At 35.1% G+C, this 20,137-nt stretch overlaps 1 pseudogene; it reads right to left on the bottom strand.

Annotated features, from left to right (window-relative positions):
* Positions 1-331: 331 nt before the first annotated feature.
* On the bottom strand, positions 332-461 carry LOC125779841 (small nucleolar RNA U3; annotated as a pseudogene).
* Positions 462-20,137: the final 19,676 nt, after the last annotated feature.

A 20,137-nucleotide genomic window follows, 5' to 3' on the forward strand; every position in this document is an offset into this window, starting at 1 on the left:
CGATGGGTTCCAATAATTTTGTTTAAGTATAGAATATACATACTTTGTAGAACATTTGCTTTCGCAATAAATTTATCACAGCAATACATATGCATAATATGTATATACATATGCATAACATTGCTGTGATGCCCTGAGAAGTATAAGTCTTAATAAATTTATTATTAATTTTTTGCTTACTAATAGAAATTAAATTTATCGCAGCAATATTATGTATATGTTTATGTATATTGCTGTGATAAATTTATTTTCTATTAGTAAGAAAAAAATATTTATTAGTATTGATTTCTAAAAGCACAGAAATGATTCTGTGAATTTATTCATTAAAATCGCCACTCAGAAGTCATTTTATCCCTTGTAAGCGAGCGATTTTCTTAAATCTCACGCTCCCAGATAAAACCATATACCTCGTCCTCGTGGGTCAGTTTCAAAAACCACAGAAATGATTCTGTGTGATTCTGAAAGGCCAACGCAGAGTATTTCAACCAAAACATACGTAAAATAGTTGAGAATTCGCAGAAATGAAAGACAAACGAAAGAAAAAGAAGTATAACTTCAATAATGCACAAGCATACAAACATACATATGCGCACACATGTGAATATGTCACCAACCAAAAATTGAAACATTGTTATACAAAAACAACAACATCATAAGCATGGAACATTGTGTTGTGTTGTTGTGTCGGCCGAGCTGTGCCGAAAGAAACGAACAAACGATCGCCGATTGTCACCGCTTCGCTTGCTGCTCGCACATCTTCGCAGACAAGGTTGCGTTACATTCATATGGATGGAGCGAGGTTGCGCAACTTTGCGTTACTTTTATATGGAAGGTTGCGCAACCAGAATCTATCGCAACCTTTTCCGGCGTCGTATAAGAAGTATAACCAGAGAACATCAAACATAGAGAAGGTGCAAATCGAAATCTGTATGATGGCTCGATTGCGCGGCTAACAGAGCTGATAGATTTTTATTAGGGAATTCGCCGTGCTCGCTGCTATTTAGCATAATTGAGCACGTGGAGTGGCAGAAATATATGTAAATGACTGAAAATAAATAAAGAGAATTTGCTTCGTAGAAAAATATACAAAGTCACACAGAGAATGTAAAAAAGCATTCTCTGAGTGACATGCACGCTTATGTTGTATTATGTGAACGATTGTCACATATGCGTGATTTTCACATATGCATGCTTATATTGAATTAATGAACCATTGTCACATATGCGTGATTACTTTGTATCAAATGAACCATTTTTTTCCGAAAAATGGTAAAAATTTTAATTTTTTTTACAAAATCAGGAAAAATAAGGGAAAATTATTTTAATGTTATTTCTCTTTATTTTTATTTTTTAATTTTTAAATTAATTAATATTTATTTCGACTATTACAAAGTGAAGATGTGCAAAATGATCTTCATTTCTTCAAAGAAAATTGATGACCTTCATGAAATATGCATATTCGCATTATTTCGTTATCATTTCCATATTTGTACCAATAGAATTTCTATGGCATATACATATGTATGTATATTATTTCTTTGGCACATTTGTATGTTTCCGAAAGCAAATGCGAGCCACATACATACATATGTACATACATTCATAATAACAAGTGTCGCACGCATCTTTCGCATCTCCGTTTTCACGGTCAACCAATGGCCGCAACAGGCGTTTTGTCAAAGAGTCAAATGCTGAACACATTGAGCGGGGATGACTGCAAGCGACATCTCACGATATACACGTTCATATGGACACAGTTATGTAGTTGTGCAGCTGTCTAAATAACTATGTCCATAAGAATGTGTGTATTTCAATAACAGATTCAGATGGCGCTTGCAGTCCGTCGCATTCTATGTGTTCAGCACATCAATCTGTCTAAGCACTGACGCGACGAGACGCGAAAGAAACTAACAAACGATTGCCGATTGTTACCGCTTCCCTTGCCGCTGTAACAGCTTCGCCTACGAACTAGCGTAAATATGTATGCATATGTATGAACTTGCATACATATCGACGCTGATTTTTGCGAGCTAAGGAAAAATATTTTAGAATTGAATATTATAAATCGACAACTCCGTTGTTGCCACTTTTCTGAATTCTTTCTGTGAAGAAGCATCAGAAAGATGTTCAATTTATGATTTTTAGCTTTTGCCATCGTCGCGAAAAGACGCTCGTAGGCAAAGGCATGCTCGGGGAGATGTTACGGCGTCTGTTTATATGAATGAAGCGCGGTCGCTTGTGGCATACGCGCCTGCGTTTATGAATGAAATCGTTTTTGTTGTAGAATTTACTACATTTGGGCTTCGCCAATTCGGCTGCCATATTGACTTGTGATGCTTCTTCTATTTGAGCAGTTGTTGTTTTTATAGAACAATGCTTCAATTTTTTGTTGGTGACATATTCACATGTGTATGCATATGTTTGCATGCTTGTGCATTATTTGTTCGCAAGTGTATACAAATATATGTACATATAAGAATATATGAACATACAGATCAATGCGCGCACATGTAATATGTTGATATGTAAGTGATAAATTAATGATATGAATTACTGAACGCGCACATGCGTATACATGCAGTCATATGAGCAGATAATAAGATTATGATATGAGCATGTGCAGAGACATACGTTAATATGATGTATGTACATATGTATGCATATATTGTTGTGATAAATTTAATTTCTATTAGTAGGAAATATAATACAAAAATATTTATTAGTAATATATTATGTAAAAATCAAAGAAAATTATTAAATATGCAAGTCCAAATTGACTATAAATATTACTATGCATGCATTCATACAAAATTATACTCATATCATAATTATGTTTACATGTCAATATTCAATTGCCGATGGCAAAACTCAAAACATATGTACATATTTGCATACATTGCGATTTCTAAGTTGAAAAATTGAAGCATGAAAATATCACAAAGTTGGGAGATCATAAGGAGCAGCATGCATATGTTTATGTCTTCATATTCATATTCAATGCATGCATATGTTTACATATGTCTTCATATTCATGCATACATATATTTATGTCTCTTCATATTCTTGCGTATGTGAGACAGAGAACATCATGTATTTTGTACACATTTTTCGGTGTCAAAATGAAACAAAATATAAACAAGCAAAACGAAATTCTTCGTTGCGAGTCTCTTCATATTTTCTGCTTCGACATGTGCATATATGCCACTTCATCATATGCCGTGAATACATATTCTCTTCATATTCTCGCTTAGAATATGTGAGAGAATGGTAAAAAATGTTAAAATTGCGGGGCGAAATCAGACTCGCAATGTTAACGAATCCGGCAAATTCCCTAATAAAAATCTAACAAATGTTCGCAGTCGAACCTGCACCTTCTCTCTACTTTTATGTTCTCTGGTATAACTTCAATAACTTTTACTTACATTCTTACTAAATAACTAACTAGCAATACATACTTACATTTTTTAATGAAGTACGAAAGAATACAACCATGCTAGAGTAGCGATAGTCAATACCAACTTGACGAATATACGAGACGCGTACCCGACAACGGACAAACGGGACAGTTGCTTTTTGAATTTTACATAATAAAGACGCATCTATTATATAATAAATCACGGATACTTTTCATTTCTTACATACATGTACATTTATTTTAATTTATTAAAAAACTTGTTTTAATTTATTTAATAAATATATATATATATATATATAAAATAATAAATCAAAAATAAAAAAGTCTACATACATGTTTCCATACAAAATGGAACATTCATATTTCCTATGGAATATCTAAGAAATCATTTTTCTTCAATATTATATAGGATTCATACAAAATTGTACTCATATCATAATTATGTGTACAAGTCAATATTCAATTGCCGACGGCAAAACGCAAAAGCATACATACATACTGTTACGAATTTACTCTTGCTAGTTTACTTTGTTAGGTTCGTATCTCTGGATTGACAAATAAAATCAACACTGTTTAATTTAATTCAACAACTCTTTATTTCACAACTCGTCTACACTATAGCAGTTTACTCTTAGCACTGATTGATTACGTTGGCGCTGCCACGGCTTATATAGCCACGCACTTCTCGCTGATGGCGACGTGTCCTTCTAGAATATCGCGTCTGGAAATTACCAGAACATACGGCTATAGCCACGCACTTCTCGCTGATGCCGACGTGTCCTTCTAGAATATCGCGTCTGGAAATTACCAGAACATACGGCTATACGGCGCCAGACGCAAGCAGACAGTCGCGGCGCCAGACTCAGCAATTGTTTAACTAGACGAGCAGACAGTGTGGCGCCAGATGTCTACAACAAGACAAATGCTATTCCATATACCTACAGCTATTGTTCATAATCAGGGATGCATATAGTAATACAAATACAACTTAATACTACTTTTTGTAACACTGCCCTCCACTAAAGCCTAATCGTCCCGATTAGGCACAAATCCTCTTGAACCAAATGGGGCGAGCCTCTCCAAATGTACTACTTTCATTTTACATCGTGCTTTTCCATTTCTTTGTATGCGGTATACCACGTCATTCAGTCGTTTCATCACCATATAGGGTCCTTCCCAGGCTACCTGCAGTTTCGGGGACAAGCCTTTCTTTCGAAGTGGATTGTACAACAGGACCAGATCACCTTCTTCAAAACCTTTTGAATTTGCCGCTTGATCGAACCGGTCCTTCATCTTATTGCTCATCAGATGCGTATGCTGTCTTACCATTAGATGCAATTCATTCATTTCTTCCTTTAAGGCAGAACAATAATCTCCATCATTTCTTACAGCTGTAGGATTCGTTCCAAACCTAAGATCAGCAGGGAGTCGCAGATCAGATCCGAAAATAATCTTTGCTGGCGTGTAACCAGTTGTCTCGTGCTTCGCTGAACGATACGCCAGCAGGAACATCTGGATGCACTTGTCCCAATTCCGTTGATCTTTATCAACGATTTTCCGCAGATGTTCTTCGAGCGTTCGGTTGAATCTCTCCACCATTCCATCTGATTGTGGATGTAACGCTGTTGTCCGTGTCTTGTGGATGCCTAATAATGTACAGACTTCTTGGAAAATGGATGATTCGAAATTCCTGCCTTGATCTGAGTGTAATTCGACGGGCACTCCGAACCTTGTTATCCAATTTTCTACAAACGCTTCGGCCACTGTCTTCGCTTCTTGGTTTGGTAAGGCATATACTTCTGGCCATTTACTGAAATAGTCCATGACAACCAGTAGATATTTGTTTCCGGCCGTACTGGTTGGGAACGGACCTGCAACATCCATTGCGACTCGTTCAAATGGTGATCCCACGTTGTACTGTTGTAGCCTACCGCGACTTTTGGCTTTAGGACCTTTAGCTGCCATGCACTCTACGCAATTACTTATCCATTCTGCTATGGAATCTCGACAGCCGATCCAGTAGAACCGTTGTTTAATCTTCTCTATAGTTTTTGTAATTCCAAGGTGCCCTCCACTAGGTCCATTGTGATATTCTTTCAATACTTTCGGGATCATGGACTTCGGTACTATGATCAGCAGACGAGACTGTTTGCCATCTTCGCTTTCCCAGGTACGATGAAGGTATCCATTAACGAGGTTTATGCTGTTCCATTGGGCCCAATATGCTTTTGCCGTTGGACTCTCGTTACTTATTTGTTCCTTTGGTGGTCGTACCCCATTTTCTTTGGCTATTATCAGCTTTGCAAGATCAGGGTCCTCCAGCTGATTGATTCTGATGCGGTGAGGAGTCCAATCATCTTCAGGTTCTATATTCAGTAATTGCACGTCGATTATACCTTCTTTTCCTTCTGATTTAGAGCAATGTTTACATTCCAGTGGACAAGGGCGACGTGATAATGCATCCGCATTTTTGTGGTGAATCCCCTTTCGATGTTCCGTTTCGAAGTCGTAATTCTGTAATCTTTCGATCCATCGTGCAATTTGGCCTTCCGGATTCTTAAACTGTAATAACCATTTTAATGCTGCATGATCAGTCCTCAGCAAGAATCGTTGTCCATACAAATACTTGTGGAAATGTTTTACACATTCCACCACAGCTAGTAGTTCTTTTCGCGTCACACAGTAGTTTTTCTCTGGTTTCCCGAGCACTCTGCTGTAATACCCAATTACTCTTTCTTGCCCGTCGATGAGCTGAGACAGGACACCTCCAATTCCATAAGCGCTCGCATCTGTATCCAGGATGAATTTCTTTCCAGGTATTGGATAAGTCAACATCGGCGCCGTACAAAGTAGTTCTTTAAGCTGCTCAAATGCTTTTTCTTGTTCCAACTGCCATACAAACGGGCGATTCTTCTTTGTTAAATCATGTAAACTTCTAGCCACGTTCGCAAATCCAGGTACAAAACGGCGGTAATACGTGCATAAGCCGAGGAAGCTGCGGAGTTCATGTATGTTGGTGGGTTGAGGCCAATCTTTAACTGCTTTTATTTTTCCCTCCTCGGTGTGAATCCCCTCAGTTGACACTTTATGTCCGAGATATGTGACCTGCTTCTTCCATAATGAACACTTTTTGGGATTCAAGCGTAATCCGGCTGATGCTATTCGCTGAAAGACTTCCTTTAGATTTTTCAGATGATCATCAAAACTTTTTCCCATGATAATAATGTCATCAAGATACACCAAACATGTCTTCCAGTTGAGTCCTTTTAACACATGTTCCATCAGTCGTTCGAACGTTGCAGGCGCATTACATAACCCAAATGGCATCACAGAGAATTCCCATAGCCCGTCGCCCATACTGAAAGCGGTCTTTTCACGGTCACGTTCATCAATCTCGACTTGCCAATATCCACTTTGTAGATCTAATGTAGAAAACCATTTCGCTCCAGACAAGGTGTCTAGGGTATCGTCGATTCTTGGTAGAGGATAACTGTCTTTCTTTGTGACATCATTCAACTTCCTATAATCTACGCAGAAACGGGTGCTACCATCTTTCTTTTTAACTAAGACGATAGGTGAGCTCCATGGACTTATTGAAGGTTCGATTACACCGTTTTTGTGCATGTCTTCAATAATTTTGTTAGCATCCTCACGTTTTGCTAGTGGAACCCTACGCGGAGCTTGTCGGATTGGTTTAGCGTCTCCAGTATTTATGCGATGTTTGACAATGCCGGTTCTTCCTGTGTTTCCTTCGTTTGCAAATATGGATGCGTATTTTTCTAATAGTTTTTCTGCTTTTAATTTTTCATTTCCATGCAGTTCGTTCAGTAAATTATTTAGGAATGTAGGACTTATCTGCTGTGGCTCAATAGTAGGCTTCTGTTCTGACCGTTCGCATCGTGCTATTGCACTTATATTCTGGCACTGTCCAATTACTGCTCCTTTCTTCAGCCTTATAGGCGTGTTGAATTCATTCACTACTCTGACCGGAATGGTGGCGTCTTCTCTAGTTTTCACAAGCGTTCTTCCTACCAATATGGGTGTATCTATTTTTGTTGGTTCCACAATCCACAACTCTTCAGTCCCACCTCCTCCATTCACTTTAGCCCATACAATCGCCTCAGATTTTGGTGGAATACTCTGATTATCATCAACAATCACCCTCTTACTTTCAACGTTGGTCACATATCCGGTGTTTATAGGCATCTCCATGTTCTGGCAAAACAGCATTTGCTTGTTTAAATCCAAAGTAACCCCGTGATCAATCATGAAATCTACTCCCATTATAATTTCATCCGTGATTTCTGCTACGATGAAGGTGTGATTAACTTCCAGGGTACCAATCATCACTTCGCAAAACACTTTTCCCGCGACAGCTGCTTCCTCTCCGGTGGCCGTTCGAAGCTTGCAACCGACTAATGGTTCAACCGTTCCTCTTACCACATCCGGTCGGATAATTGAATGTGTGGCACCAGTATCCAAAGTAAGCGTTGACAGTCGTCCATTTACGATACCGTTGATAGTAAGATTGTTGTCATGGCGACCTATTTGTGATATCGAGATGGTGGGGCAAATAGTTGTGGGAACCAGCTCACGCCCCTTTGAACTGTTCCGTTTTAGTTTAACGACTTGTGAGATGTAGATGCCCCGTCCTCGTTATCTGTTGGTTGTTTCCGTTTTGATGGGTTTACTTTTATATTGCAACTTCGGGCAAAGTGACCCGCTTTTCCACAGTTGAAACATCTGCCTGTTGTATTTACTCGCGGTGCAGCAATTGTCTTCAGAGTCTTCAATATTTCCTCCATCAGCGCCGGTTGTTCCATTTCAACCCTTTGTACTTTGGGTGCTGGTTTACTTAGTAGGGAAGCTGTTTCCTGTGTGAGGGCGTGCGAAACCGTTTCAGCAAACGTTCTTTTTGGCATTGCATATGTGGCGCGTTTGGTGTCCACATCACGAATTCCATTTATGAAACATTGAATTTTTACCCTCTCAATGTAATCCACAGGTGCATCTGCATTTGCCAAATGAGCCAGTCGTTCTATTTCAGTTGCGAACTCTTGCAACGACTCGTTCATCTTCTGACCCCTATTTTGCAGTTCGATCTGGTATATTTGTTTCCGGTGCTCACTACCATAACGTCTTTCTATCGCACTCATCAATGCCTCATAGTTGTCCCGTTCACAGTCTGGAATAGTCTGAAGGATTTCTGCTGCCGGTCCTTTCAATGATACAAACAAGGACGCCACTTTGTCCGCTGCATTCCAGTTATTGGCCGTTGCTGTCTTTTCAAACTGAAGTTTGAAAATTTGAAATGGAATACTTCCATCGAATGTGGGTGCCTTCAATCTTTGATTATTTGTTGATGGTGCAGGGCCATGCAGTTGCAGTTCTCGCACACGATTACTTAATTGAAGAACTTCTACTTTTAAATTTTCTTCGTCGTTTTTTATTGTGCTTAATTCGTCTTCAAATTTTGAAAATTTCTCTTGCACTTGTGTATTATTTTCTGTAATCTGTTGTACCAAACGCTTTTCTAACTGCGTATTATTTTCAGTTATTTGTTGTGTAAGGCGAGACTCTAACTGTGATGTATTTTCAGCTATTTGCGTAATTTGCTGTGCCAGACGATTTTCTGCCTGCACTGCATTTTCTGCATTTTCGGCTATTTGCTGTGCCAGACGATTTTCTGTTTGCACTGCATTTTCTGCCATTTGCTGTGCCAGACGATTTTCTGTTTGCACTACATTTTCTGCCATTTGCTTAATAGCCACTAACAACGTGTTCATGTCTACACTTGATGATGTTCGTTGTTCTTCTACTTTCTCTTCTACCTTTGTAGAAGTTTCTGGCCCAACAAATTCGAACTCGTCCACATTAATTCCATCCGCTTCCATTGCTTCACGTAATCGTGCCTGCAGATCCGCCTTTTGCCCGCTTATCGGCAAATTACGCTCCTCCAGTTCCTTTTTTAATTGCTGAATTCTCAATTCTCCGAATTTAACCATCTTGAATTTGGATTATTTGACAATCCCACTTCTGACACCAATTGTTACGAATTTACTCTTGCTAGTTTACTTTGTTAGGTTCGTATCTCTGGATTGACAAATAAAATCAACACTGTTTAATTTAATTCAACAACTCTTTATTTCACAACTCGTCTACACTATAGCAGTTTACTCTTAGCACTGATTGATTACGTTGGCGCTGCCACGGCTTATATAGCCACGCACTTCTCGCTGATGCCGACGTGTCCTTCTAGAATATCGCGTCTGGAAATTACCAGAACATACGGCTATAGCCACGCACTTCTCGCTGATGCCGACGTGTCCTTCTAGAATATCGCGTCTGGAAATTACCAGAACATACGGCTATACGGCGCCAGACGCAAGCAGACAGTCGCGGCGCCAGACTCAGCAATTGTTTAACTAGACGAGCAGACAGTGTGGCGCCAGATGTCTACAACAAGACAAATGCTATTCCATATACCTACAGCTATTGTTCATAATCACGGATGCATATAGTAATACAAATACAACTTAATACTACTTTTTGTAACAATACTTATTTGCATACATTGCGATTCCCAAGTTGAAAAATTGAAGCATGAAAAATCACAAAGTTGGGAGATCATAAGAAGAAGCATGCATATGTTTATGTCTTCATATTCATATTCAATGCATGCAAGTTAACGGCAGCAGCCACACAGATACTGAATGATAAATGTAAACAAATTGTATCTTCTCACAGTATTACTGCTTGGTCAGCAGAATACTTTAATTAATAAGAAATCAATATATCACTTGTTTTGATAAGTAAGCAAAATCCAATATTCCATTATTTGTTTTGATAATGAGAATAATTGGAAATCCAATGCTCTGGCATTTCATCACTTAATGTAATGCCAAAGCATCTTTAGTAATAAGCATAGAATTATAAGAATATAAATATAAGTGCTTTTACTAATAAAGATCAGTGTATAATCGGCAAGCGTATTGAGTGATCATCTTGATGATCAAAGCGCACCATACATTGTCACTCAAACCAACACTTTGTTTAATTTCTACCGCGCGTAGCGGAACGGAATATATTTTTTAATACTTCCCACACAAGGGAAGTTAATTGGCGCCCAACGTTAAGGGCACGTGTTCGTAAAATCGCGTTTAATGAACACCGGTGCCGGAACCGAAAAATGTACAATAAACCTCGTGCGAGAGGTAGTACACTTTAAATTTTTTAAAAAAACAAACAAGTATCCCAAAAATAGGGAGAAAAGTGAAAAAAAAAAAACAACAACACGCTTAAGTGATATTACTCAATAACTAATGGACAATCAATTAACGACAATTTAATAAACCATAAGCGGCGGTTAATTGCAAAAAATACCAGAAGAAGAAGAAGCAGAAGAGCAAGCAGAAACACAAACAAACATACTCACATATAAATTGCGAAGTAAAAGTAAGGAAATTTACAACAATTTGTGATACGAAGGTGTGAGCGCAGCAGCTTTATCAACAGAATTAATTAAAGAGATTAGCAAATTTTTTAAAACAACAACAACACTAAACTCAATAGTCAAAAGGCAACAATAACCGCAACAGCGCAACAGCAAAGGTAACAACAGCAGCAATAGCAGCAACAACATAAAATTAGTTGTAAGTAAGACCATATTTATTAATTAAATGAGAAATAAACCCAATCATATTAAATATACATATACATATATATTTAAGCCAATAAATTTAAGCAGTTAAGTTTAAACCATTAAGAATAATTGAAGGCTCGACCAGCCAAATAATAAAATATATTGAAACCGCGATTCACCACCGCAAGGGGGACCCTCCGGTTTATAACAAAAACTCAATTCTGCGATTCTGAACTTCAGACCCTCCAGAATAAAAGAGTCTCCTTTCCTAGAAAGGATCAAAAATAAAAAAGTACAAAATTAAATCTTAAAAATTTTAAATAAAGGCTCGACCAGCCAAATAATAAAATATTTTTAAAGCCGCGATTCACCACAGCAAGGGGGACCCTCCGGTTTATAATAAAACTCAATTCTGCGATTCTGAACTACAGACCCTCCAGAATAAAAGAGTCTCCTTTCCTAGAAAGGATCAAAAAATAAAAATAAAAAAAATAAAACAACTGACTTGGACTATAACAAAATAGACAAAATAGTTAGAAATCTTGAAAGATTTGTAGAAGTCGATAGGATTAAAATTGCCCATATTTAAAGAAAAATTAATTTATCAAAAATGCCTTTAAGTAGCGAAAATGAGACTTTAGTCGCAAGACTAATTGCGGCAACGAACGCATCACTCAGATTAGAAATATCTGAAATGCGCAGGCAAATAGAAGACTTAACGAAGTCTACAACAATAACAGATTACCAACCTGAAGAAATAAATTCAGAGATTCGCTGTGACGAATCCCTAGAAGTAATAAAATCTTTACCAGAATTTGGGGGAAAGCAAAATAAATATGTTAGCTGGAGGGAATCGGCTAACAACGCAATGAGCTTATACATAAGAGGCAGCCGTAGGTATTTTGCTGCATTAACTATATTAAGAAATAAAATCACTCACGATGCTAATGACATCTTGTCCAACCACGGAACAGTCCTAAATTTTGATGCTATATTAGCACGATTAGATTTCGCTTACGCCGATAAGCGACCAGCTCATATAATCGAGCAAGAAATGAGTATTCTGCGTCAAGGCAATTACTCTATAATTGAATATTATAATAAGGTTAATGAGAAATTAACCTTGCTAATAAATAAAACCATAATGACTTACGGATCAGATAGCGCCGTAACTAAGGAATTCAATGCTAAAAATAGGCGGGATGCTTTACGCACATTTATAACGGGACTAAACGGAAATTTAGCTAATATACTATTTTCTCTATCGCCAAGCGATTTACCAAATGCTTTGGCAAAAGCACAAGAGTTAGAGTCTAACAATATGCGAGCGTCCTTCGCATTACAATTTGGAAAAAACCAAAACAATTCAAAACCTAACAATAATGACAGGCAATATACTTATAATAACAACAGATTCAATAATGGTAATTATAATAATAATTTACGGTTCCCACAAGTCTATCCACAAAGAAATTACAACCAAAGAATGGGATACCAGAATAACCAACCACGACCTACACCAATGGATGTCGACTCAAGCATCCATACACGAAACCGTATGTTGCAAAAGCCAACAACATTTAATCAAAACAATTTGGAAAAAAGGCCACATGGAAGTACACAACAGAATGTGCAGCCACCGACTAAGACACAGCGCATTAATAATATTAAGGAGGATCATTTTTTAGGCCAAAATTAACTCTGCCATATATATTTCTAGATGACAGGGTTACTGGTCAGAATTTTAAAATATTAATAGATACAGGAGCAACTAGTTGCTATATTAAATCGGGAATATACAAAAATAAAAATAAATTGGACATACAAAAGAGAGTAAAAACAATTAATGGATTTTCGATAATACGCTACTATCACATTATCACATTATTCGGTAAAAAACAAATATTCTACGAAATCGAAAATTTGGAAGCAGACCTATTAATAGGATACAAATTTTTGAAGGACATTAATGCAGTGATTAACTTGGAAAAAAAGAAGTTAATAATAAATAATGAAAAAGAGGAGGATATATTTAGCTTAGAATGCGAATATGAGCATCAAGAAAGTAAGGATGAGTTAAAGATTGTTAAGGAGGACGAAAATACTTTGGAAGCAAAGACTTCTAAAGCGCCAGCCGACGGAAATACCGGCAAATATAAAAAAATAAATATTGTGGAGCAGGAAAGCTCTACAACGCCAGCTGAAGATTTATACCAGCAGAGTAGAAGTAATAATTATGCAAAAAATATTGTGGAACGAAAAAGTTCTACAACGCCAGCCGATGATAATACCGGCAAATTAAATAAAAAATATATTGTGGAACAAAGAAGTTCTACAACGCCAGCCGATGATAATACCGGCAATATAGAAGAGGAAAACTATGTAAACAAAATTACTTTAGAGGAAAAGTTCTCTAAAGCGCCAGTCGAAGGAAATACCGACATAAACGAAGATGAAATTGAAAATTTAAGAGAGGAAATTAGAAATGAAATATATCAAATACATTCTTCAATAAATATGAATTTACCGTTTCGAACGGATATAAAAGCGGAAATAACGACAATTGTTGAAACTCCTATATGGAGTAAACAATACCCATATCCTCTTTCTGCTAATTCTTTCATAAACGAAGAGGTAAAAAAAATGATGGAAGATAAAATAATAAGGCCAAGTAAGAGCGCATATAATTCACCAATTTGGGTTGTACCAAAAAAAGGTGTAAATGAAGACGGTACGCCGAAATTGCGAATGGTAATCGATTATAAAAAATTAAATGAAGTAACAAAATCGGATAAATATCCAATTCCGGATAGCAATATAATACTTTCAAATTTAGGAAGTTCGAAATATTTTTCCACAATAGATCTGGAATCGGGTTTTCACCAGATCCTTATTAAAGAACACGATATTGAAAAAACTGCATTTTCAGTAAATAACGGAAAATACGAATTTTTAAGAATGCCATTTGGTTTAAAAAACGCGCCTAGTATATTTCAAAGGGCGATGGACAATGTTTTAAGGGACTTTATTGGAAAATTTTGTCACGTTTATATTGACGATATAATCGTATTTTCAAAAAGCTTCGAGGAACATAAAAAACATTTAAGTATAATAATAGAAGTTCTAAAAAACGCAAATATGAAAATTTCATTACAAAAATCTAAATTCTACCAAGAAGAAGTAGAATTTTTGGGATATATTGTTGCAAAGAATGTTATAAAGACAGATCCAAAAAAAGTTGAAACAATTTACAATTTTCAGGTTCAAACAAATTTACCACAGTTACGAAGTTTCCTAGGAATGATTGGATATTACAGGAAGTTTATTAAAAATTATGCTAAAATAGCAAAACCATTAACAATACATTTATCAGGTGAAAACGGAAGAGTTTCACAACATATGTCCAAAAAAATTAAAATTAGATTGGAACAAGAAGGACTTTTGGCAATTGAGAAATTGAAGTCTATATTAGTAGATCAAGTCGAATTAATTCAACCAAATTTTAACGAAACATTTATATTAACGACAGACGCATCAAATGAAGCTATTGGTGGAGTCTTAAGCCAAGGGGGCAAACCTATTACATTTATATCTAAAACATTAAATTCAACAGAAAGAAATTACGCGACTAATGAAAAAGAGCTATACGCTATCGTATGGGCATTAAAAAATCTAAGAAATTATTTATACGGAGTTTCAGATTTGGAAATTCATACTGATCACCAACCACTAACATTTGCAGTCTCACCTAGAAATCCAAATGCCAAAATGAAAAGATGGCATGCTTTAATTGGAGAATATGGAGCAAAAATTATATATAAACCAGGTAAAACAAATGTGGTAGCAGATGCTCTATCACGACAATTTCTTAATAATTTATCTGACGAATCGTCAACCACAGTAACCCAACATTCAGCTGAAAGTAGTGATCATACTCAGATACCCGAGACAAAAAAACCATTAAACCAATTTAAACAACAAATTTTACTAAGTAAAAATAGATTTACAATACATGAGCAAATTCAAGAATTTGGGAAAATTAGACATTTAATTGAATACGATACTGTTGATAATTTAATCACAATATTAAAGGAATACATCAAACCAAATATAGTTACAGCAATACATTGCTCAATAGAGGATCTGTACGAAATACAAGCGAAAATAAGAGAAACATTTACTAATAAATTCATATATACGAAAAATTTTGCAATTGACATAACAAACAGAGAAGACCAAGGAATTATAATTGAACAAACGCATACACGAGCACATAGAAGTTACCAAGAAAATTTGGATCAAATTTGCAAAAAATATTATTGGCCTGAAATGAGAAAACAATTCAAAGAATATGTAAGGAATTGCGACATATGTAATAAAAACAAATATGATAGACATCCTATAAAAATACCAATTGGAGAGGTCCCAATACCCACAGAGGAAGGAGTACAGATACACATGGATATATTCTATGCGCATTCTTTAAAATTCATTACGTGTATAGATAGCTATTCCAAATTTTTGGTTATTAAGCAAATCGAAGATAAGATTAATTTAGAAGATAAAGTGTTAGAAATATTACAAAGCTTCCCTAATATAAAGAAGTTAACAATTGATAATGAACCAGGATTCACTACCGTACAATTTAAGTCCTTGATGCAGAGACTTCAAATAGAAATATTTTTTTGTAACCCAAATCATAGTACCACGAATGGTCAAATCGAGAGGGTACATTCAACAATAATTGAAATTTCGCGATGTATTAAACAAGAATATAATTTAATAAGCTTTTCAGAATCAATATTTAGAGCTGCCCAACAATATAATAAAACTATACATTCGGTAACTAATGAGAAACCATTTGAAGTACTTTATAATAAAGTCTCTCATGATATTTTACCAGACAAACTTTTATCAGCACAAACTAAGATGCTAGAAAGACACAATAAAAGTAGAATTAATAAAACATATTTATGCGGAGATGTTATATATGAAAAGATTACAGGAGAGAGAAATAAACTAAATCCTAGATACAAGAAACAGGTAGTAAAAGAAGACTTAGGGAATAAAGTTAGAATTAACTACAGGAATAGAATAGTACATAAAGATAATATTAAATCTTAATCATATATTTTTAGAGGATGATACCCCTAATTATTCTAACATTAATTACCAATACAATGACAGACATTGTGGACTACACAAGAGAAGATTACGTATTATTAGAAGACGGAGATGTAGCCCTGTATAATGACTACGGGAATATTTTTCACATCACTAATTTAACATACTTTAGAGAACTTATAAGTTCAGACACAAATTATTATAATAAAAAACTCAGATATAAAAATTTTGAACAAAATAATGAACAAGACAAGGCATATATTAATGATTTAGACACAGATCCAGAAATAGAACTCATAGAAACTTTATTAGAACAACTACAAATTAAAGATACAAGATATAGGAGAGGAATAAATGAAATAGGTACATTATGGAAGTGGATAGCAGGAACACCAGACCATGACGACCTAGTGTTAGTAAATAATAAATTAAACGAATTAATTGACAATAATAATAAACAATACACAACAAATTCTAAAATTTTTGTATTAACCAATTAACTGAAACAATCAATAACATTAATGAAAACTCAAATATTAAAATTCTAATGAAACGGAAAAATCAATTCCTAATAACTGAATTACAAAATATGATTAATACAATAGCTATAGGAAAAATGGGAATTTTGAACCCGACAATTTTAAATTTAGACGAGATTAAAAGTATAATTAAGAATGAACATGGACGATTGACAATAACTGATGTAATAGATATTTCAAATTTTAAAATAGTACAAAATAAAGATGTAATAGTTATATATATTAAGTATCCAAAAATTATATATGATTGCAAATATTATGAAGTAAGAGCAATTCCACAAAAAGATGGTAAATTAATAATTAACAATGAAATTGCGAAATGCAAAAAAGAATATATAAATATTAAAAATTGCAAAAGAGAAATGATAAATACTTATTGTAAAATTAATAATAAAAATACTTGCCTATCAGATATTTTGTCCAATAAAAAAGGGAAATGTAAAAAAATTAAAGGAAAACATAAAGACATAGATATAATTAAAGAAGGAGCAATATTAGTCTCTGGAAATCATACTATAGATGACTCTGCCATAAATGGAGTTTACCTTGTAACATTTGAAAATTATACAAATATTGATAATATAACTTACGAAAATATTGATTGTAAAATTTGGAATTATTTAAAAAATAATCATATTAATAACTTTGAAATTATAGAATACATTGAAACAAAAAACAAAGAATTTGAATTTGAAAACATAAATATTTTGAGTGAAAGAATTAAAGAATTTAAAAATCATTCACTTTTCTGGTACATAATTGTAATACTTGTACTATTAATAATAATATACATAATCTATAAGATTTTAAAGTTAAAAAAATCATGTAAAACTAATAAGCAAAGTAAAAAAATAAAATTCCAAGAATTATCATATAACGCTATTTTAGAGAGCATTTACAATATATCAAAAAATGATACTGAATCGGGGACGATTCATCTTAGAGAGGGGGGAGTTAACGGCAGCAGCCACACAGATACTGAATGATAAATGTAAACAAATTGTATCTTCTCACAGTATTACTGCTTGGTCAGCAGAATACTTTAATTAATAAGAAATCAATATATCACTTGTTTTGATAAGTAAGCAAAATCCAATATTCCATTATTTGTTTTGATAATGAGAATAATTGGAAATCCAATGCTCTGGCATTTCATCACTTAATGTAATGCCAAAGCATCTTTAGTAATAAGCATAGAATTATAAGAATATAAATATAAGTGCTTTTACTAATAAAGATCAGTGTATAATCGGCAAGCGTATTGAGTGATCATCTTGATGATCAAAGCGCACCATACATTGTCACTCAAACCAACACTTTGTTTAATTTCTACCGCGCGTAGCGGAACGGAATATATTTTTTAATACTTCCCACACAAGGGAAGTTAATTTGCATATGTTTACATATATTTCTTCATATTCATATTCATGCATACATATATTTATGTCTCTTCATATTCTTGCGTATGTGAGACAGAGAACATCATGTATTTTGTACACATTTTTCGGTGTCAAAATGAAACAAAATATAAACAAGCAAAACGAAATTCTTCGTTGCAAGTCTCTTCATATTTTCTGCTTCGACATGTACATATATGCCACGTCATCATATGCCGTGAATACATATTCTCTTCATATTCTCGGTTAGAATATGTGAGAGAATGGTAAAAAATGTTAAAATTGCAGGGCGAAATCCGACTCACAATGTTAACGAATCCGGCGAATTCCCTAATAAAAATCTATCAAATGTTCGCAGTCGAACCTGCACCTTCTCTATACTTCACGTTCTCTGGTTGAAGTGCGGTGAGATGATTGAGTGGATAGGCTGTTGAACCATTTTTTTCAGAAAAATTATAAAAATTTTACTTTTTTTACAAAATCGTAATAAATTAGGTAAAAAATAATTTAATTATATTATTATTACATTTCAAAAAAGTTATATTTAATTCGTGTATTACAAAGTGAAGATGTATCAAATGAACTTCATTTCTGCAAAGAAAATTGATGATCTTCATGAAATATGCATATTCGCATTATTTCGTTACAGTAGAAACTCGATTAACCGGACTAATTGTTGGCGATAGGCATTCGGATAATCGAAAATCCGGATAATCGAATGTATGAAGAAAAACAAATAGATATTCATATCCTGCAACGAAAATCAATGTATTAAGAAATGAACACTTACTTATGTATGTATGTACATATTTTCTTAGATTACACTACATACGTAATACTAAACTGCAGCATTAATCATGAAATACAATAAAATATTTAGGTACGTACGTACGTATGTGCGAATAATTTGTCTACAATATGTATTTGGTAATTTGCATTTGGTTATTTCATGATAAGTAGGTAGGTAATAAGTTTAATTTGGTTTAAAATATTTGGTAATTGTCATTTGACGTAATTGCTTTATCACGAATTCGTTTCAGTTGTAGTAGACTCACAGTATCACTGGGGGGGTATTCTCTCGCTCTTGCAAACCCCTTTACCGGTGCAAGAATTGCATATATTTCCTCTCGGTGTACCGGCACAACAACAAACACACGCAGAAAATTATTTGCAAGGGCTGTAAAATATGTCAGACCAAAAACCATGTATATTTGCGTGCAATGTCATGGAAAAATATAATTGCAACCCTGTTTTAGCTGACGTTTTACATAAAGTCATATAGCGTCGTTAAATTGTCTCTTACGCTTTGGCAGGTTTAAATATGTAGACGTGACACGCACGTCAGAGCGGAGTCACAATTGCAAATGAACTAAAACAATAATGAAACGCGCGGGGCAGCGGCAGCGACCCCACACTGCGCGAGCGGAATATGCAAGTTCCGACAAGTTCATGATTCCATAATTTCTACGTAGGTACATATAAATTGGTCGCGATTGGTAGTCCGGATAATCGCGAATCCGTATAACTGAGGGCCGGATAAACGAGTTTCTACTGTATCATTTCCATATTTGCACCAGTAGAATTTCCATGGCATACATATATGTACATATATTATTTCTTAGATTTGTCTTGTTTGTTTACGAACACAATTTTTTGGCATCTATGTTGTCATGGGCAATCAGGGCAAAAAAAAATAAAGTAATGGCCGCCGATTGTCACCGCTTTCCTTGCCGCTGTGACAGCTTCGCCAACAAACGTACGTAAATATGTATGTACGTATGATCGTGAATACATATCGACGCAGATTTTTGCGAGAAGCACCAGAAAGTGGTGCAAATTATGATTTTTAGCTTTTGCCATCGTCGCGAAAAGACACTTGTTGGCAAAGGCATGCTCGGGGAGATGTTACGGCCTCTGTTTTTATGAATGAAGCGAGGTCGCTTGTGGAATTTGCGCCTGCGTTCATGAATGAATATTTTTTTTGTTATAAGATTTACTACATTTGTTCTTCGCCAATTTG

This window comes from Bactrocera dorsalis, chromosome 6, assembly GCF_023373825.1.
Source record: "Bactrocera dorsalis isolate Fly_Bdor chromosome 6, ASM2337382v1, whole genome shotgun sequence".
Lineage (NCBI taxonomy): Eukaryota > Metazoa > Arthropoda > Insecta > Diptera > Tephritidae > Bactrocera > Bactrocera dorsalis.